The sequence below is a fragment of the Tribolium madens genome, unplaced genomic scaffold, assembly GCF_015345945.1.
Source record: "Tribolium madens isolate multiple individuals breed KSU strain unplaced genomic scaffold, Tmad_KSU_1.1 Scaffold_19;HRSCAF=116;Tcas5.2_LG9, whole genome shotgun sequence".
Lineage (NCBI taxonomy): Eukaryota > Metazoa > Arthropoda > Insecta > Coleoptera > Tenebrionidae > Tribolium > Tribolium madens.
Genome location: NW_025400983.1, coordinates 81,874 through 105,152, shown reverse-complemented (window position 1 = coordinate 105,152; position 23,279 = coordinate 81,874). Strand labels below are relative to the sequence as shown.

Genomic DNA, 23,279 nt, shown 5'->3' with positions numbered 1-23,279 from the left:
AAATTGACAATAAGACACGATTGTTTTAAACCCTCACTCAAACAAAACGCTAGTCATCTCTATTAACAATAGACATTTCTTGTAAAATGTTGTAGTTAGATTGTAAATAAAACTGGTACAGTAATTGTGACCATTAAACTGGTAAATATTTCTCGTATCAACAGGATGAGGATCGGAGAAAATTTAAGTCTGTATACAATATTAAAATTGAATTTGAGTCTGGATAGAAGTTAAATTGAAATTAAATTGCAATATTACAAGAGATCTGCATTGTGTACTGGAATTCTTTAAGGCTTCTCGTTTTTGTAGAGATTAAATTACGCCACATCTACATATAATGAGAAAATTAATTCTACGTCGCGTCAGTTTCTTTACGTTATAATTTTAAAAATGGTCTGATAAAGAACGACGAAAGATTTTGTAGTTTATTTTTTTAATGAAGGAACTTTTAACGTTCTGAACAAATCCATTGAAGACTTTTTTTAATATATGTGTATTTATTTAATTTAGTGCATTTTCGCAGACTCACATGATTGTCGTTTTTATTCAACATACGTATATAGTAGCTTGGCTGGAATGTCCTATTCACAGAACACATCCGTAAACAAACTTTATCAACATTAAAAAGGCTCAAAAGAACCTTACGACGACGTGCATTACCATCTCGAACACTATAATCGCTCACATTTATCCAACCCTAGAGGAAAGTTGAAAGGAAATGGGAAAGCGAGATAAGTGAAATTTGCCATTTTTATATTTTTGGTAGATTTTTTTTACTCGTCCATATACATGACCCGCAATTCTTTGATCTTTTCCAGTATCTGCTTTTTCGATAAAAGACAAACAAGGACATAACAAACAGAATCAACGAGAGTCTCGTCCGAAAATTGATCGTCGGGTTTTTATATAGACCTTAATTTAATAATCTTCTGTTTCAATTTTTTTTACGATCATTGAAACTTTCTTTCACCCTAACTGAAAGTTGTCACATGAAAAATGTAATATCCTGGAAGGATTTTCAAAGACGTCAGCGGGTTTAATGATATGGGCATTGATATTGATGGATGATGAGCTTTCGAAAGAAGTTCGTTTTAAATTTTGTAGCGTTGAGCCGCAAATTAACACATTTAAAAAGATTTTTTTAACTTTTTATATCTTAAGTTTTAGCATGAAACCTCAGACGTATATTATCGTGGTGATTTAAGTTGATAGCATCTGAATGAAATTCTCAGAGGAGTTTTCTATGATTTTGATTAACTTAGTGCTCAAATTTGAACGGCACGAGTCGATCAGGCGTCCCCAGAGAGCCCTAAAACGGGACAGTCCAAACTTATTTCTTGTGTCATAAAAGACGTAATGGCTATTTAAAAAAAATAGACAAATAAAGTTCAATATCTGATAAAAAATTTTTTTATAACTTAATACATAGTCAATGTGTGGATAAAAAAGTATAATTTCGGATGAATAGATTTTAAGTAGGCAAACATAGGTTTTACAACTCATTTCAAAGAGATTGTTTACACTTTATAATTTTAATGACTCTTATGATTAGCTTAAACGTCTGCTGCTGGAATAAATACGGTAAGGAAGATCATTTTACGACTTATTGCGTGCAATTAAGTGGAAATTGGAGTAATAAAAGCGAGGAACTTTTTTACAGCAAATTTACCTAATTAGTAATAAATCAACAACGTTTTTGTCCGTTTAATGGAAAAATTTGTCTGACCATCGATAAAATTTTCCAATTGTCTTTTATTATTAAAGTCTACAGTGTGAACCAATGCACTAAATTACTGCCAAACATTGCATTCTCTCATAAATCGATAAGAGTGATGCGCACAATGTCGATTGTGTGAATCCCATAAACTTGCCTTAACTCAACACATCAACAATCTTATCACGTCTAGATTATAAGGAAACTCAACGATTATGTTTGCACCATAATAACACTAAGCCAACATCAAATAAAATGTATACAATTAAATTTCAGACATTTGATAAAAACTCAAGCTAAATCATTTTGACATTGGTTTAGTTGTAAATAAAATTTGTGTTGTACAAGCCGAATTGACTCAATTAAACCTGTAACCTTGGAGTTGGAGATCCCATCAAATTAGTTACGAAATAACAAAATGTATACTATAGTGGTTTTGAAGGATTTTGAGGATCGGGAATCAGCTAGAGAAGTTACCTACTTTTAAAAAATCAATTATTCATTATTTGTTGAAATAGCTCTACCTACATATTATAATCAATTATATAACACTAGTCACTAAATTTAGAGAGAGAAACTTTAAAGCAGTTGCCGCTAAGTGATAATCAAATTGACTTAATAAGTAATAATACTAACAAGTGTTAATTCAATTTTCTAAACGAAATTGTTTAATAAGTTAGTATACGACGTGATTGTAACACAAATTGCAATGATTAAAGAAAAAAAATCTTTACTTACTTGGCATGACGCATTCCGATGAAGAGTCTTCAAGTTGGTGTTGATTGGTGTTTTTGCTCTAACACACACGTGTGTTAATTTAAATTCGTATAAAACACCCAACCACCCTGCCATTAGATTTAATCTTAATATTTGGGTGGTGAAAATTGCGCAGGCCAATATGAAAACATGGTCGCAGGAGGCGACGGACGGAACAGTTGACTGCCGGCGTCCGTTTCGTGAGCATTGCGTCGCCCCCGCAGATAGATTATTGTCCTTCCGTTAGATTCAAGAGAGGAAAAATCGGTGATTCCGGGGAAATACCGAGGTGCGGTTTTGTCGTAATGGTGGCGGAAGTAAACGAGCTTGGATAGAAAAAAAAATTGTGCTGTAAATCAGGTTACCAAAGTAACGTTACTCTCACAACAAAAATCTAGTGAACGTGTAAATTAATGTGTTTTGACGATATTGTGGATTGGTTTCCTCTCTAAATTAGCATGTAATTAAACTGCCACAACAAAGGGAACGATTCTATGTACAGTCGGTGGCTTCGCGTAATCGGATGCATCACATCGTAAGTATTACGAAAGCAAACCCAAACAGGAATTTTATTCGCGACCTTCATCACTGTCACTTTCCACCAAAATATTTAGAGAAAAACATAGATAAGAAGCTATAAATTACGTGCTTTTGCTCGTTAATTGAGCAAATTTTAAACTTGCCGCCGAGGTTAGTCCATTTTTTTTTACACTTGCGCCTAGAAGTTAGGCATTCTGTAATATTCATCGATCTCAATTGATTATTTGATTTAAACCATTCTTACCTAAATATTTTTAATGAATAAACATTTTTCATTTTTGATTTAATACAGACAAAACGGTTCGAAATTTATAGCAATGCTTGAGTCATTTTTGGATTGATTATTATCGACGTGGTATGAAGTAAATGTTCAAACAAAATTTTAAATAAACATTTTTACAGTTTTTTACCATTAACGGTGCGTGTTTGTGTACTCTATTCTCAATCGGTTAATTTCAGTGTGTAAATGGAAAGGTAATTATTACTGGACGAGTTTGTTGCTATACATAAACCATTTCTTGTCAAAGAATATGACAAAAACATTTACATACAGGGTGAATATAAAGTATGGAACCAAGCGGTTTTAGTTTTAATCATTTGCCTCTAGAAAATAATAATTTATATAAATTAAAGTAATATAAAAAATGTGATGGTATTTTCAGAACGAAATTTTGTTTTGTTTTTGAGTTATGCGATTTTTTTAGTGCGTTTTAGTCTTTAGAGTATAGCTTTTATGAGAAAAATGATTTTATAGTGGGTTGCCATTTAAAAAAAATATTTTTTTTTGTAGAACTCAAAAACAAAAGGAAATTTCGAAAAATTTTATTCTCGTTAAATCATCACATTTTTATAGTACTTTATCACTCATCAATTAGTTTTTTCAAAAAATAAATGGTTTAAGCAAAAAACGTTTGGTTCCATACTTTTTATTGACCTGGTACTTTTCACACTATTATAAGAATAAACGTTTAAAGCTTTATAATAACTGATTTATTAAAAAAAAATTCTGATTGTTAGTTATATATTTTACTTTCTTTTAAAATTCTTGCTTAACATAGACTTTTTATAATTAGTAAACGTATTTAAGAGACGTAAATTAAAACTTGAGGTTATTTAGTCGCGCACCTCTGGAAATTACTAGTCGAATAAAAATTCGCAATGTTTGGTGGTGAAACTCTTTTTCCGTAAACCTCTTGAAATAGGTAGTCGCTTCTTTTTAAAATGTTTGTTTATTTTTTTCACTAGAATCTAATTAAGTTTGGAAAGAGAAAATAAAAATAACTTGAGTATTATATTTTTTTTAGTCGAAGGAATAGACAATGAAAAGAATTTTTAATAAGTGTACTACCAAAGTACCAAACTAATTATTTTTTTATATATTAAAGAATGTTTATCGGTGTCCTTCGTCGTACCATTTAAATTAAAGTCATTATTGCAACATAATTTGTTATATTGTTAGATGGGATGTAAAAAAAGTGAATGGAAGAGCAACAAATAAATTATTTATTGCGGCTTTACAGAGGTAGATTCAGCTAGTACCTACGTGTTTTTATAACACATTTAAATTTATGAGATTTATCCATTTTTAGCATTCAGATACTAACAGTGGCATAATTGGACGTAAATAATTCACAATAGCTCTCGTCAAACTATTATAAACTCGATATAAATAATAAATTAAAACAGTGATGTGATTGTGGGACAATTTTATGAAAACTGTAAAAAGCTGCGCTTCAACGCCGATTTATATCGAACAGTCCATTGTATTGACAGGAAGCGATGAATTATCGGCGAAAACAGGAAGTTGTTTCGTCCATTAAATCCACAGTCCATTATTTAATTATCTCCGAGTTGCTCGCAAGAAATACATTCTTCCAAATTCAAAATATAAAAGTCGATTTTCACGGAAACGTTTGTTCTTTCGTTTTTCCTCGGCACAATTGACATTAATAATTTTACAGGAAAAGGCATCTTTAAGATCGCATTTTACACGCCACTTTTTGACTTTTATTTCTCTCAAGCATGATAGCAGACTCGTAAAATAACATTCGCCTATCATTCCTCATTCGTTCGAGGATCTGAATATTTATTTATAATTTGGCCACTTTTTTCCAAAATCAAACAAGTTCAGTCTAGGTTATTTACAAAAACAGGAGCTTTATTTAATTTTATAAATTATTACAAATACCAAGTTTATACGCGACTAAAATTTAATACATAGGTGTACAGATTATGTATTGAGGTTAAGTTTTTTGTAAAAAGGTTTTCTCAGTGGATATACCGTATAATAATAATTTTAAGCTGCATCGCTTCTGTTATGAGTTGAAGAGTTATAGAAACAAAAGGAGGAAGCAAGATTAATTACATGGGCATAGTAATTACTAATTAGTAACAACAAATTGTTTCGATTCGTCGCTGTCTTTCTCTTACTTCAGGAAACCCTCTCAATAGGATTGCACCGTTTTAACTTATGGACTTTGCAATGTTGCGTAAAATTATTGTTATACTGTATGTTTATAATAGAATGTCTTCTTATTTTTATTCATGCGTTGTCATTTCAACATCTTTTCTTGTAATAAAAAATTGGAGTAAAATTTCGTTGCTGTTTGACAGAAAGACCGTCATGTCACATCCACTTCAACTAAGTGAATTTTAATGACACTCCGGAACGTCCCGGAATGATATTTTGAATGCTTTACATTAATGTCAAGGCCATAAAATTTTATCGATTTTTTTCGATTAAGAAGCTACCTGTTTTATAAAAAAGCTTTTGTTTTGACATATCGCCTGTTCAACGTCTCAACAATTTCAACAAAATAAAAATTTTTGATGAATGATAGAACAAAGGCGCACATTTAATGTTTACGGCAAGCGTGGAATAATAGACAAGTTAATTATTTATAATATGATCTTCGACACTTGCATCTAAAAATAACCTATCGATCTTCAAACAAATTATACGTTGCTCAAACAATTACGTCAGATTTTTGAGACCTTTAGCCACAAGTGTTTCAATTTAATTATGAATATGGGTTTGTCTGAGTCCATTTAATCTGAAATTGCGTGTAAATTATTGTAAGGATGAGACATAAGGGTCCTAAAATTTCAAAATCGAATTAACTACAGTCCTATGGGATTGAAATTACGCAATAAAAACTTGATAATTCATAGAACATTACGTTATCCATCACTTTTCTACTACAATAGTCGAGTTTTTTGCTTTATTGTTAACAAATTATGGTAATAATATGTCCGACTTTTAAATAGAGAAAAAATATTCCCTTCTGACGCAAGTGCTTTAATAAATGTGTGCATTGGTATATTAAATATTTGTTGCTTGATTGGTCTTCAAATAAAAAAGTTTTCCCATTCGATGTGTCATTAATTATTCATTCGAAAAAACTACAATTTTCTAATTATGAATTAATGTTTGTGATAATTGTTATGCAAAGTGAAAAAACTGTTTAAAATTCGCGCTGATACAGACAATGTCTACACAAATTGATAACCAATTTCCACGTCGGTTGTGTAATTAAATTTTAATCAAATCAAACATTGAACCGAATCATATTTACAATAATTACGAAAATTTGTCGGTTTGATGCTCTGGGAACGACCGACAACTTAATTAAATGAAACTTTAGTGCTATTTTGCAACATTGCATTTGCGGAGAGGTCATGTGAACATAGTCTCTTGTGTCACAGTACATCACAAATCATCCCGTGCTTTATTGATTATCAATTAAAATGTCAAAACAAAGCATGTGCGTGCTTAGTTAAAGCGATTGATTAAAGTATACAAGTGAGTAACGATTAAATTTGAAAGACACGGAATCACTGAATGTTATTGTCATTTTTAGTAACGTGCAATCAAAAAAAAATAAATTAGAGTAGGCGACAGTTGACAACACAATGGCTGGGAATCTGGGCTGGAAAATTTCCACACAAACTGAAAGTGAAAAAGACCATTCACCGTTTTTGTCTTGTACAGCATTTTTGTAATAATTTGCAACAATAAAAATTTTCTGTTGTAACATTATTTCACTCAAAATGAATAAAATGCAAACTTGTCAAAGTTTCCGCTGACAATTTGTATCAAAAAATCAGGACTGCCATCTGAATAAAAATAAAATAAACAAAATAAAATTAAAAAAATAAAGTTTTACTTGCATCGTGGTTTCCTAAAACCACACATTTTTTTTTAATTTATATTTTCTAATACATATCCAAAAAAGCTATGAAAAAGGACTTAAAAAATTTTAAAATTAAATATAAATACCTACGATTTTGTTGCACAGTTTTTTTAATTAATACATTTTTGTGAAATACAAAGTTAATAAAATGGGATTCTAAGAATGAAAAAAGATTTTTTTTTGCGAATTGACGAAACTATAAAACGTTATTCTTTTGCTGTCTCAAAAAATTATAAAAAGGAAAAATACTGAAATATGAAGATGTACAAATTATTGTTGCGTTCACATAATACAAAATAGATACATTTTATCTAATGATTGACTTGAATTGGGGTGGTGCAGTAATTAGTAAAAAGTTAGTTTTTGATTTTCGAGTTATTAATTTGATAAAGTCTGTAGAGGCAAAAAAAGTACAGTCATTCTGAAAGCCTCTTGTGTATGATCACACACACACACACACTCTCGCAGTTTAACAAAGAGCCCTTTCTGCGTTGTAAAGCAATTCAAAAGAGACCGCCTGTCGACTTTTTAATTGCAAGAGCCTTCTACCTTTTCTGTAATTAGTATAATTGACAAAACCTGTAAGTTTCGAATAGTGCGAATTAGTATGTGGGGCAAATTACACTCAATTGCCATCGGCTCTTGGACTCTAATTGGTGCAAAGTGTATATTACACCTAATATCCTCTTCTCTTAAATTACAAGCCTGTCGTTTAATTGTCACTTGATAATTTCGTCGCTCGTGCGTTTACTTGTTGGAAAATTTCATCAAAGTTTCTTCGATCTAATATAAGCGTCGGATTTTTCGCTCTTGCGCGCGCTAATCCACCCTGTAATCTAGACGACAAAAGATTATCTCGCAAATTACAAATTCGTCACATACAACTGTCACCGCTTACAGTTTTAATGAACATTGCACATTATTTATGTACAAAAACTTTTTTAATATCTGCTCTCGACAAAAAAAATTATTTACCATATCTTCTAAACGGAAGTCGCTTATTACTTCCCCTTGTTGGAATTTTAAATGTCAACAATAAATTCGAGTCTAGTGACGTCAGGGGAAGTTTAGATTTCATGCGTACCACCTGAAATACAGCAACAACAAAAAAAAACCTTGAGAGTTTTAGACGTTTCCATGCATTCTAATCGCGATTGGGACTTTTATGTTGTGTTTTCACGATTTCCTGCATCCCAACGAATAGAAAAACAGAAACCTAGAAATTGAAAGAGATAAAAATAAAGCAGCCGAATTTATGTTCATCTACACTAGTTTGTAAACTATCACGGTTAATCATTAACATATAAAATATGGAAATGTCGAACCACAAGTCCAAATTTCATTCATACAGGTCCAAAATGTAATAAGCACGATACAAAGCTTGCTGCAAATTAATTTCGACGTACAACAAAGGTTAAAAAGAACCACAAAGGGATTATAACGAAGATGGTGTGGGTCACGTTTATTAATTATTTCAAATTTATTGCGAAAATTAAATTTAGAACTCGAAAGAACATACTGTTATTGATTTAGAAGTTGGAAGTTATTTATACCTAATATCGACAAAACAAAATACATATTATGAATGTAAAATGTGTTCAAAGATAATGCTAGTTTGAAACACTTTTGTGTCGATTTACCGAACAGAGATAAATTTTGTGCAAGCCGTTTTGAAATTAAATGTAAACTATGTCAAAGTTATCTAGTAAATGGAGTGATTTAGGAGTTGGCTGAAGGCTAATGAAATTCAATCACTTGTATCGATTCTTGAAATATCCTCTAGTTTCTACTTAAAAAAATTACGTTTTAATTGCATTTAAGAGACTGTTAATTTCGGAAGAAATTGTTGTAGACAGAGCATGTGTTAAATATCGATAATAATAAAGACTAAACCCAAATGCAGTAGTAATTTGCGGTGTCCATTATTCTCAACCTTAATAATGATTATAAAAGAGAACCATAATCGTTGTTTGTTGTTGACTTGCATCAGCAGCTCAAATAAAACATTTAATCGATACATCATATAATATAAACAATGATAATTCAACGGTTAAAATAGCTCAGTCTTGTCAAATGTCCTATCTGTCACACAAAAGACACAACTATCAACTGTTTCAGACTAAAATGTTTCATTGATTCAAATTACTATCTAAACAACAACAAAAATAACAACAGAAAAATGGACAATAAAATAATGAAAATAGCAATTTAACGTTGATTTTCTTCAACATATAATTTAAATTTTGCAGATTTCTAAATTTTAAATATTAAAAAAGTTTCCAAATTCTGTTTTTTCACTTTTTTGTCCTGAAATTCTACAATTTCAACTTGAAACTGAAACTTCAACAATAATCCTCAAGTTTTCAAGATTTGAAAAACACATTTCTGAAATTCCGATATTTTACAAAAATTTTGAAAATTTTTTTGATAAAAGTATACTTCAATGCTAGGTATGTACTCCAAAATATTCAGGATTTGTCTGTATTTAGAATAAAATTCATTATTTAGGAAGTTCGGAATTGCCGAGTTTCGTTTTGCACATGTGGATATTATTTTCTTATTGCAAGATTTTATGTTTGGAAATAAGAAACGGAGAGGGTTCGCATAAAAAAGTAGTCACGTTTGGACTTGACGATAAATCTGGCTTCCCTACAAATTTTCTTTAAAATAGCACAGCTCTTATCCTTAATTTTTTATATATTTAGCAATTAATAAAACTTCACTGTACCTAGAGAATGAAAATTTATTTGCCAGAATTAATTTTAGAACGGAAATGCAACCAAGTATTCATTCATGATTTGTGAATATTGCATAATATACAATAACAAATTTTTGATGTTCAACCAACGCAAAAGTCAGCTCATCAAAACCATGTTTTTTCTAAACCTTCTAAATTTTATTCATTCATCGCATAAATAAATACATTACAAATGGTTGCGTTTCTGTTTGAGTTTTGAAATTAATATCAAAATTCCTCTCGTATTCCAGAGGCTGAATACCCAAATAAATACCTGTCGTGCTCACGACTTTTTCTTTATAAACTTGTAAAATGTTGAAATTCCAATATTACCCACCTACTATTGATGAATTCGTTTAATAACCAAGTGCAAACAACACTTAATCATATTATATTAATAAAAAAAGTTTGTCTAATCTTATTATTTCATTAAATATTATTAAACACAGAGAAAAAAATACTTGTAAAGTGCTAGACAAACAGAGCATGTTAATAAATCTAATATTATCCCAATCTCTTAATCAAACACTATCAAAAGAGGTCCTTATAGTGAGAATCTCGCAATAAAAACAGCGATAAATCTATCAGGACGTTGAATGAGAAAGTAATGTTCGATATCCTAGTGGAGGCGTCGCCGTCGTCGCGATCTCCGAAAGGAAATGAAAGCGGACACCACAGAGAACAATGGATAATTAAGGAAGAAAACGGTGGCAATTAAATAAGATATATCACGTGTCTCGCTTTTAAGAAATACACTTTTTTCGGGATTAAACCACACGGCCGAGATAAGACAAAAGTAAAACGAGGAAAAATTCATAAGTCAAAAGGGCATATTTACTGTCGATTTTTTTTTCTTGTATTTTAAGTGAATGTAAATTAGATTAAATTCTTCTTTCAATTGGGGACCAGTTATATGAAAACATTAAGAAATTTAGTGAAAAACACGTATAAAAGTATCGTCAAGGTACCATAAATGTTTTATGCCTTCTTTCCTAATTAAGGTAATGATTACGTGTTTATTTTTTTATCGTGCGTGTTGAAGAAGAATTTCTGAACGCACTATCATCGATAAACGTTGTCTTTCTTTTGTGAAAATAATATATTTTTTTTCAATTAAGTAAAAGCTATTCGAAAACATTTTACTGCTTTACCTTTGGAAGTAAAGAGGAGATAAAGCCGGAAATGTTTCGTGACGAAGCTAACAGAATAAGAAATAAAAAGGTTAGCTGTCGCATTTTGGACCAGAGTATTTCATTTAAGTTCATCAGATCATCACATGAAATGAGTTGTTACATTATGATTAAATTTTTGCCTCGTCTTAATATAGTTTTTCTCTGTGTCTTTCTAATGTTGCTGAAATATTAATTATTTTTGGACGATAAGTCCTTGAGACAGTATATAGTTGCAAATTTGCTTCGTTGTCTGATAAAATTAATAATGTTAATCCAATCAGAGCGGTGTATAATTAACAACACGTGTATGTATGTACACCTATTCAAACCTGCTTCAGAAACAAATTTACTTAGGAGTTCCGTACTTAAACGATGTGAAACTTTTATATAACTTCCTACTAAAAGGCATGTTTGGTCCAAGCAAACATTGTCTGTAGCGAACAAACACTTGATCTGATACTTGTTCTCTTCACCAGTGAAAATTTTAAATTTCTTTATTGGTTTTATTAATGGCAAAAAATCATTTTATCAAAATCAATTAATCAAAGCGTGTTTGTTAATTATTATTATTATTAGAAAAATATTAACTTGATTTATATGACGTGATAAACGTGGGTTTGATAATTTATCATTCCTCTTTCGGTTATTAAAACATTTTTTTCGTGCAAGTGTCAACAACGCTGCTAAAGTGAGTTTTTCAATTTGATCCCTAAATGCGCTCACACACCCACATTCATTATTGATCATCTCGTCTGAGGTGTCTTAATTCCCTACTATCTGGAATGTATATATTTGTCTTCATTAATTTTGAATAAACATTAAGGGATTTACAATTTTCATTCACATCTATCCAAGTTTTTGTGTCGAGAAGTGTCTATATTATTAGAAATGGGAATTAAATCATAAATAAAAATTTGTTTTTTTGGGAAGCAAGGTTGTGAGTTGAGATCGGAATAATTTAGTAAGAAATGATGTTTGCTAAAAAAATTTCCTAAAACATGTAAGTAATTATAATTGTAATAAGACACATTTTCTTTGTGTTAAGGGATGTTATATCAGGTGAATAAAAAGTATGGAACCAAACGTTTTTTGCTTAAACTATTTATTTTTTAAAAAAACTAATTGATGAGTGATAAAGTACTATAAAAATGTCAAGATTTAACAAGAATAAAAATTTTTGAAATTTCCTTTTGTTTTTGAGTTCTACAAAAAATTTTTTTTTTAAATGGCAACCCACTATAAAAACATTTTTCTCATAAAAGCTATACTCTAAGGATTACAACTATCTGCTTTATATTAAATTTTTTCAAAAAAAATTTTTCACATAAATTGCAATTTTGACAAAAAAAATCGCATAACGCAAAAACAAAACAAAATTTCGTTCTGAAAATACCATCACATTTTTTATATTACTTTAATTTATATTAATTATTATTTTCTGGAGGCAAATGATTAAAAATAAAACCGCTTGGTTCCAGACTTTATATTCACCCTGTATGTATGTGAATGACGATTACCGCTGTCAGTCCGATTAATTTTGTAATTTATCAATAAAAGTGTTTAAATTTAAGTGTTTTTTTTATCCGTTTTTAACAGTACCTATCGATTGTTAAAAAAATTTAACACTCGTCTTAACCGCTGATTATTAGAAATTTAATACATCATTTCTTCTGCATTTAATTAAATATTTATTATTTATTACTTATTATTTATTGTCTGTATTTTGTATGAAACGTGTTGGACAGGACGAGAATGGAGGATCCATTTGATGATTTGTTTAACATTCGAGGTAATGCGTTGTAAACAAGTAAACAAAGTGAAGTGTGTTCATTTCTTGATGGGTGTGCGATTTTTGGGACAAAATAATCGGTTTGGCAACTCTTATTTAGACAATTTGACAAGTTTTACTGAGATAAACGTATGCGAATGCTTTCTTGATAAACATATCACGTTCGCTTTTGATTGGTTCATCTGTTACGCGAGTTGTAACTTGGTGTATTTCACTATGTTTAAAAGTTTATTCATCCTGTTTTTATAAAAGTCTTTTTTAATAAAATTGTCATATTTTAGGAAATGTTGGAGGCGATTATAATTTTTTTCTTTTAGCAAACATTTTTTGCCATTTAGTTTATTTTTACCAATAAACTATTTTAATTGCCATTTTCGCCATTTGTATTGTAGGGATTAGTAAAAGGGGACAGTCTAATAAAACGACATCGTAGAGTTTAGGGATTCAGAAGTGGTCCGTTTCGAATTCCATCTGGATGACTCTAGAGGGAGTAATAACAGCGAAGGTACGACGAGATCGCGTACAACAGGATGAAGGTGTTGTGATTTGGCTTATGAGAAACATAATCCTCTTACCATACCCAATTAAAACAGAAAGATAATAATGTTCTTGCTTTCGTGTATACTGAAGTCTATCGCAATCGACGCCTATAAGAGAAGAAATCTAATTTGTATTATTATCGGGTGCAAGTTTGCATTGTCACTTTGATTAATTATTCTTTGGGGAGAAAAAAATCGAGTAATGTTGTCGTTCTATGGTCGAGGACTTTGAGTTATCTCTGAGATTTATTAAGCCATTTCTGCTTTCGTCTGTACCATTATAATGATGTACGTTTTTCCAGACTTGTGAATATTAAACTCACCAAGAAATATTTGGATGGAATATTTAAAATAGGTGCATTATTTTCGGACACACTCAGTTGGAACAATGTTTACAATACAAACAACACTAGACAAAGTCTAAATTTGGTCGTTTTACGGCTGAAAAACATTCAGTTTATTTTATTAAAAGCTCCTGAATTCGAGTAATGTATGTCTCAGTCGATTATGTGCGACTAAAGCTTTCTTTGATCTTAATAAGTGGTTTTTATTTTTGGAAATTTTATGAAAGTAATTGGAGTTTTGGAATTGTCGTAAAATTACAACAATGTTTCAGGTGATAAAAATCAAACGAGTGTCGTTTTACGATGGAAAGTCGGAAAAGTTAAACATTGCTTGGAAATGGCAGGAATGTTTGTTGTAGTGATTGCATTTTATTGACATAAGTAAAAACGCAATTGCATTTTAGAACTTTTTTACTATTTTTTTAATACATAGTAGGTGTCGGAAATATTATTCTTTATTGAATCGATTTTCTTACAGCAATCGTAGTAGGAAAACACACAAATACGATTGAAATTTATTTCGTTGTTTGATTTGCTCTTAGAGACGATTTAAGATCCAAATAGTCGTTCATTCTTCTATATTTACTCAACTAATAGAACGTTAGTCACAATTTTGATAGAAAATAGACAGTGCTATGGAAAGAATAAGCTTTGAGGTTGATTTTCAGTGTACGTGTTTTTAAAGGATTATCACATTGAGAATTTATTTCGTTTTAAAGCTGTCGATAAAATTTTTCAAAAAAAGTTTTAATTCTCTTTCGATTAAAAGCGTTTATTTCGCTGTAAAAGCAGCAAAGTGCCTTCGGAAACTCGTCGCTGAAAGAAACTGACAATGAAGCTCTTTCTTCTATAAATAGATTCCAGGTTGTTATAAATTTCGTCCTTTATAATAGGGGTTACTAATGTACTGACGACATTTTATCAATAACTCAAAGAATTATGATTTCAAACTTGAATTGATTAAAAAAAAAAACAAACTTTTCGTCGACTCGAATTCTAATATCTAACTAATATCGAGAGGGCGTAGAATATGGAAGCATTTGTGCTTCAATATTGTAAATGCCATGCTAGGAATAATTGAGTACGCAATGTTAGGCGCGCCTTAATTGATTTCCATCATGGTTTTATCAAAAATACCAGAGGATTTTTATCATGTTTGGCAGTTMAGAGTTTTCGAGCAAGGACGGTATGCACTTGTTTTATATTTTTAATAGAGTTTATCTTTATTAGGCTTTGCTATTGTTTTTCAGTTGTAAATGCATGATTAACTCGTTTTTTATGTACAGGGTGCTGCATTTTGCATGTCCGAATAGGGAATCTCCGAAACTAAAAGGTTTAGCCAAAAACAAGTGATACATTCTGGGGGCTCATTTTTTGAGAAAATAATGTTGGTGAAAATCGCATCTTGCTATCGTCTTTTGTTTTCGACTTATAGACAAAAATTGACATTTTAGCGAAATTTAAAAAAAAATTCATATCTTCGTTATTATAGAAGACACCGATTTGAAATAAAGACATTATACAGGCACTTTTTTACGAATTTAATAATGTAGTTAACAATTTTTTTCAGTTGTTTTTTTAGCCGTAATAAAATAAACTTGTATTTTTTAAATGGGAATCATAGATGGCTATGTCATTTTTAAAAAGCTTGTTTTTTTCTTATCTAAAAAATATATATTTGTAACAAATTATTATATAATACATTTTTAGCAAAAAATTATCTTTGATTTTTGTTCGCAGTTGGCCATGAAAAAATGTTGCATTTTCAACCAAAAGGATTTAAACTATATTATATTCAACCAGTGTCACTAATGAAAGAGTTTTCTAAGTACTAAGTAATGAAAAAGATGCAAAATAAATTGTAAATCAACTTATTGGCGACTAATAACATTTCTTTGTTTTTAAACAAGCTAACATTACCATTGCAACTTCTAGTGATATATAGAGTGTTGTAAAAAAAAGCCGCTTTAATTCTACAATAAAATATATTTAATATGACACAAAAATGACGATATGGCTATTCAAATACCCAAATTCCGTCTATGTGAAACGTTTTCCTACCTCCATTAGATCATCAAAAAAATGTTTTTTGTAATTGTGTTGACTGTTGACACATTTGTGTTTCCTATTTTTGGATTTTTTAAAAATATGTAATAATTTTGTTCTGAAGCGCTCGCATATGTGTTCAATGCTTCTACCGTATCGTATTTTTTAAATCTTTATAATTTTATCTATTTTTTCATCTATTTTACAGTTCACAAAACTCATATTGATTATTATTTACACATTTGGAGTGAAATAGTTTTTCCATGGCCAACTATTATCCCACAAAATATGTATTTCACTTTTTAAGTATATTTATAAAAAAAATATTTTGTTACAAATATATATTTTTTAATTGAGAAAGCTTTTCAAAATTGCCATAGCCGCCTATGATTTCCATTTAAAAAAATACAAGTTTATCTTATTACGTCTAAACTAATAACTGAAAAAAATTGTTAACTACATTATTAAATTCCTCGTAAAAAAGTGCCTGTATAATGTCTTTATTTCAAATCCGTAACTTCTATAATAACGAAGATATAATTTTTTTTAGATTTCGCCAAAATGTCAACTTTTGTCTGTAAGTCGAAAACAAAAGACGATAGCGCGGGATGCGGTTTTAACCAATATTATTTTCTCAAAAAATGAGCCCCCAGAATGTATCACTCGTTTTTGGCTAAACCTCTTAGTTTCGGAGATTCTCTATTCGGACATCCAAAATGCAGCACCCTGTACATACATTTTATCTTGTCGAATTGAGACAACAAGTGCTTCTTTTGCTCATTCAATCGCTTTATTTTCTTTCAGTCGTTGGCACTAAATAATTGTTAGCGCCAATAATTCAGGATACTGCTGGTTTTATCTAAACGGCATAAGACTGTTTAGAACATAATATCAATTTACTCCAACGGATAGGAGCAAGTGGAGTGGAAAATATATTCGTGTCGCATGCCGATCTGAGCGGTCTTCAGGGAACACTGACATTAGTTAGAGAGGATTTGTGAACATCTTTGAACACGTTTCTGACGTTGAATGGTAATGACACACCCTACATTCGGACGACGTGTCTCACATATTATATTAAGTATTTAATTACTGAAAGGGTAACTAGTTTATGAGGATAAAGGGGATTGATTTTGCTAGGAGAGTCCTTAAGATAGGTAGATGGAGGAGTCATCTCTTATTATTAAAACGAGGGGATTCATCGGGTAATCCGTAAAGTAATTTGTTTTCAATTTCGAGAAACGAATAGCCAGGAGGAAAACGAAAAACTCTTTTTAATAAAATATGCGAGATTTTCTTGGTTACAACCAACCTGCAGACAACTGAAAAGCAAGTTTAAGATCAAAAGCAGATGCATTCGATTGTGACGTCAAATCGAGATGGGATTGTGTCGAAACCAATCAGGCTTAACGTGTAGCAGCCAATCAGGCGAATGCCTGATCTATGTAGTGAAAAAAATTATACAACAAAAACACAAATTTTTAATTATGAATGATAAAGAAAAATTAGTTATATCACAGTTTTTAATATTGAGGTTTATACAGTGTTTTCTTTCATAGATTTTAACGAACAATTTTTGTTTGATTTTCAGAGGCGGATGCACTCTAACGTCCCCGGAAATGGCTGAAGGTAAGCAATCTTCCCCCATTAACATAATTTCAGGCGTCGCTTTTGTCAGTGAGAAAACTAGAATACTCTGCTTAACAAATTAATTAAATTTAATCAGCGATTTGCCGTTGTTTTTCAATAAAAGCCTCGACTAATTAGTTATTATAATTACGACGCTTTGTTCTATTAAATTAAAATTTAGCGAATAATTTCTCAGGTTTCGATTAATCACATTTGCATTGAATGTAACAGAAACTATGACTTTAGTTGTTCATTAGTGAGAACGAAAATTTGGCTTGATGTATCTTTGGTAGGAGCATTGCGGCATCACCATGACATAACAACAAATGGTCTCTTTGTTCGGTATATTACGGAAAATTAGTCCAGACTGTAATTAAGATGCACAGTGGACAGACAAAGATGAATTACTTATTTTCGGTAATTTACGATGACCCTCGACATTGTTATTCCAGAGTCTCGATTCGCCGCAGGGAAGATTTGGTTTTAATCCTGTTAAGAGTAAAGAACTGCCACAATATGTTTTGGAGGACATTATAGAAAATTGGACTTTTATTGTAATTAACAAACTTTACCTTTGTATTGCCAACATTTCTTTTTTAACTTGTTTTTTACCTAATCTTCGTGTTTTGCCTTTAATTTTCGAGTTTGTTATGAGCTGCTTGGCCAAATGGCTTGACAATTGCACGTTCTAATGTTGTTAAACCGCCACACTGCTGCACAATCACTGTAAATTCCTGCACATATTTCTCTATAATTTAACTAGTTAGTTTCTCCAACGCTTTCGGTGGTAGGTATTTATAGCAGCTCCTCCTGGGTCAGTAGTAGGTATTTGACAATAGTGTGTATTCATGCTTGTTTCTCAAACGCCACAGGGAATAATATTATTGTTTGTAGTACAGGAACGTTATAATTTACTGTTCAAACACATAACAGAATTACCAATTTTCTTTTGGTTCGATCGATTAAAAACTTTAGTGGCAAAAGTCAATATTAACAGTGGAAGTTTCTTGTTTCAATCGAGATTTAGTTTCCAGTTGACCTAATAAAACCAGCAGAAGGGCTGCATAATTACTTGCTTTTCCTCCGGATTTTCTCTCTGGTTCAAAACGAGTACAAGAATCAACAACTGTCGGACGTTCTACAAACAATTCAGAAGTGTAACAGGCGTAAATGTTTTCTAAAATGGTGTACAATGGGTGTAAATTGATGAACAAACAATGTCATTTTCACACATGTGAACGCTATAAGTACAGATAATTAGCACTCGAGCGTTGATTGAGAGATCGCTCTGACATACTCCACCATTATCATTATATTCATACTATATCAGTGTAATTATTGATATTAAGAAATGCGCAATTGTTATGTTTTTTTTTTTTAATTTTAAACGATTATTTATACATACATACGTTTTCTTTTGTTGATGTAGGTAATTAAGCTTAAAGTTGTGTATATTAAACAGAAAATTTAGAACCAAATGAAGATAATTTTACATCTTTTTTACCTTTTAACTTTTTTCCCAAAAGTTAATACAGGGTGCACCAGAACTCGCACCGTAGAGAAAAATGCCATATGAGGTAAGATACCATGAACATGGAAAAAATGTTGAAAAAAGTTTATCTATAAAAATTTCGAAGTTTGCACTTTTCCATTTTTTTTTGCTATAAGCTATTAAAAGAGGAAACAAGGAAGCTGTATCCTAAATTGTAACTCCGTTCAATGTTATTTGTGGCTTTTATTGGCAAAATTTTTGTCCCTTTACTAAGTAATTATAAAAAAACATATACAAGATCATCAGTATCATTAAATAAATATAAAAAAATGTCAAATGTCAAAAATTAAATGTCAAAATTTTTTGACAGATAGAATTTTTTGTTCCTGGTATGTTACCTTACTTGAAAATTTTCTCTGAGGCGCGAGTTCTGGCGCACCTTGTAGTTTGGGAAATAATTCTGTTTGTCTGAAAAATACACATGAAATTTCTTGGATGCTAGTGTGCCATGAAAAACAATAAAATCTGAAATACCAACGTAAAAGTGAAAATGAATTTTTGGTCTAAAATACATGCAGATCTTATCGAGATATAAATTTTAATTTTGACAAGAAATAGTACATTACAAACGAGGTGGTAAATATGGCATTCTCCCGAGTGCTTATGTATAAGGTTTGTATACTATTTTATTCACAATCAATGGTAGGCCATCAAAATTGCGTTTGATTTTTAGATATTTTAGAAATGTCAAAAAAATATTGAAATAGTGTGTGAATCTGATATTAAAATTGTTGAAATGGAGTAGTGCGCTCCCCCAGAAGTAAGAAAAATTGCTATAGAAGCAATTGAATACTAATTTAGAAAAATATTATGCGTAACTTGACAATTTGAAAGAAAAAATTCGTAATCTTAACGTGTTTATTTAAAATTGGCGTCATAGTTGGCGGTGATATGAGTGTGTTGTGAACGGACCATAGTTTTTAATACACCCGCCGAGGTGTCAAATGTCAGATTAATAACTTTCAATAGAATGTTCGTTCACAATTGAACTTCCACTTATTAATCAATATTATTTTCTGAAGGCAAACGATTTTAAAAAATTGCTGGTTTTCATACTTTTTATACTTTGGATGTATTACTGTTGTTAATGTTAAGAAAAGAATGAAAACAGTGCAAGGTGCATTTGAAGTGGGGAAATTATTTAATACATAAGCAAGAGCTGAAATTATTCCGGTGAGTAATTTTAATTAGTAAAATTATTCTACTGTATAATCTACGGACGGAATAATGTAGTAATAATTGACGAGAACAAGAAGTTTCTAGTTATAATATTACTTGTATTGGGAAGATATGTATGTATATGAATATTTTTTACATTGATAAAGTTGATATCAAATTTTTGAGTTTTGTTGTTTATTTTTTATAGCTATTTGTACAACTAGTTTTGAAAGTCATACTTTTTTTCACGAATTTGCACTTTATTAACGAGGGCTCTGCCCGAGACCAAAAAGATATCAATTTGATAAATCAAATCGTAATGTATCGCGAGCTCTTCGTAACGAACTTTATAGAAACTATAAAAATAACTATAGAGATTGTTTAAAAAAGTATAACTTTTTATACGATTAGTCGTGAAGAAAATTCAACTTTCATAATCACTATGCAAAAAAAAATATTGGGATCACGATTATCTTTTTTTTGCATATCAGATCAGGTCAGGATTTTTCAAGAAATATTTATTTCTGTTTTTTTTTTTAATAAACTCAACATAACTGTCGAAATTTTACATTTTTCAGGCGTGTGGAATAGACAACAGATATTCTCTATTTATTATATTTCGTTTCATGCTACCTTACGATTTAGTGCGTGCCAATTTTTCAGAATATTCGTGTAATATTGCAGGTAATAACAATCTATACTTTCTGTCAGGATGAATATTTTTCTGTTAGATGCAAAAATAAAATTCAATAAATATTATTGAAAATGAGAAACTGAACTTTGAAATGAGAGTTTTGCGGTTGTTCATATGTTGATTTAAACTTTTATATTTAACCATTACACAACTTCAGTCATAGGCTTGTGTTTGAAGAAACTTTTTTTAAAATAAACAGTAGCATATTCAATGAGATAATAAACATGAAATATTAATTATTGGATCAAGCGTAAGGAATAACTTTCTTGTTTTTAATGTAAAAGTGATAAAAGTGTATCCATCAAGTATAATCTATTTCCGGTTTGAAATTTAATTATACACCGTTACATATGGTAAAAAAACTTTTATAAAAGGAAAAAGTGTTTTTATCGCAGATGCTTATACAGACATACACAAAATACACACATCGTAATTACATTACGGCAAAAAGCTTCTCTAGGCTTAGATGATGCGGGCCATCCACGTCGAGTTAATCCGATAAGTTAAACTAAAATTACCACCAACGTGAAGATCGAGATGTTAATTATAACGATATTAGGAACAACGTTGGTACCTCTCCTTTATATTCTAGCCAAAATTAATTTTGATTCCAGTACTTTACCAACTATAATACAGTTTAATTAAAATTTAATTAGTTAATAAGAATATTTTGACATGTATTGTTGTGTTAGTCACGACGAGAAACAGTTAATTTATGAATGTAATAACTAAAGATTATTAATGAGCTTCAACCGGAGCTTATTCATTCCGGGCGAGCTTAAAAATAGCAGCAAGGAGTGTGGTGCATATTGAGGGCAAACAAACACAATCTAAGTGAGGGATGCGAAGCTTGATTTACTGATTTCAGTTTCAGCTTCCAAAACGATCTCTTCGGTTTATTTAAAAGTGAGTTCAACAGATGGTCGTTCGTATGTAAATATTATTTTAGAAAAATGTAAATTCAGACTTGGCGTAAAAGTACGATACGACTTACATCGTGTCGTATTGATGCAACTGATGATTTCGTTGAATAACTGGACCGGAAGATCTGCAGATGTGTATTCAACTTGAAAGTTTCATTGTTGCAGGTAGAAATGATAATATTGTTTAAATCAACCGACAGCTAGTACAAGTGTTTTTCTTAAATTAAGCCGATGTATGTTTCCCTCCTCGTAGATAAACGGAATATCAAATTTGAAGAAACGTTAACAAATTAACTAACTTGGAGATAAAATACGTGAAGGGTTGCTGAAATAACATGAAAAATGACACTTCACCACTCACAACGGATCTCGAAATGGTCCATTTCTTTTTGTGTTCGTATAATCGCAAGATGGAAGATGTGAGTTGTAGAATATGTGCTGTGTGGGCTCAAACTTTACCATTTTCATTTATATTTAATGTGAACGTCGTTTGAACATAGGTTTTATGTTTTTAGGAAGTACAGTTTTGTTTTTATTTTATATTAGATTCATCATTAAACTAAGAGCGCTTTTTGAATGTGACAGGTTTTTCTTTTAACAGAATAATGATGACACTAATTATGAACTTCTTGTTTTGACAAAATAGAAGACATACGAAAGATTCATATAATTATCGTGCTCGTTAAATTTATTCTTGCTTACAACAATGCAGTATTATCATCGACATTCATCCCCTTAAGCTTATTTTGTTCAAAGTTTTATAATTCTGCGCTTAACTATGCAATTTTTCGTCTTCTTCACCAAATTTTTCTTTTATAACTTCTAACGTCTTAAGCTTTAAAATCCATGGAAAACGTGCTGGATTTATGAAATTTTACTATTATTCTAAAAGTGTGTCTCTGCATACTTACTTAATTTCTAAGAGTGAACTATAACATTGCGAATGTGTTATTTCTTTTGAATAATAAGTATAATAATTTACTGTTTAAGTGAATTATTTTTAGCAAATAGGTATAACTGTAAATAACGGACTAATTTTCGACTTGAAACTTATTTTTATGAAAAAAATATCTTTTTTAAATTTCGTTATCTTTTTGCTCACTAATCGTTTTAAAAAATGTTTGATCGTTTTTAAAAAGTGTTTGATGCTCTGTTTGTTGTAAACAAACATAAAACAATTTATCTCTGATGTTTACCAGTAATTTAAGTGGGTGGAACATTTGCATATGTGTGGAGATTATAGTTTGGGGAACCAATAGGCGACTCGTATTCAACTTATTCTACGGCTGATTCAAATAAAACTGGCCAATATTTACGACGGATAAAAAATAAATGAAACTGTTATATAGTCGAAGGTTTTTCCAATTTCATCTATTAAATATATTAGAAGTGTTACTTAATTATGGCAAATCAATTGGTTTTTAATGGCCTATAAAATTAATGGAATTATCTTTGAATGATTATTTTGATTTTCAAATTTTTTTGAATTTGTA

The 23,279-nt window shown here is 30.5% G+C and overlaps 1 protein-coding gene across 1 annotated transcript in view; it reads left to right on the top strand.

The window, feature by feature from the left end:
• Window positions 1-2,677: 2,677 nt before the first annotated feature.
• The window catches only part of LOC123015655 (5-hydroxytryptamine receptor 1), a 28,635-nt gene continuing 8,033 nt past the window's right edge, over window positions 2,678-23,279 (top strand). Inside the window, exons 1-2 of the mRNA XM_044415526.1 lie at window positions 2,678-3,005; window positions 17,422-17,459. The gene's annotated coding sequence lies outside the window, so the exon portion shown is untranslated. The remainder of the gene's footprint in view (window positions 3,006-17,421; window positions 17,460-23,279) is intronic.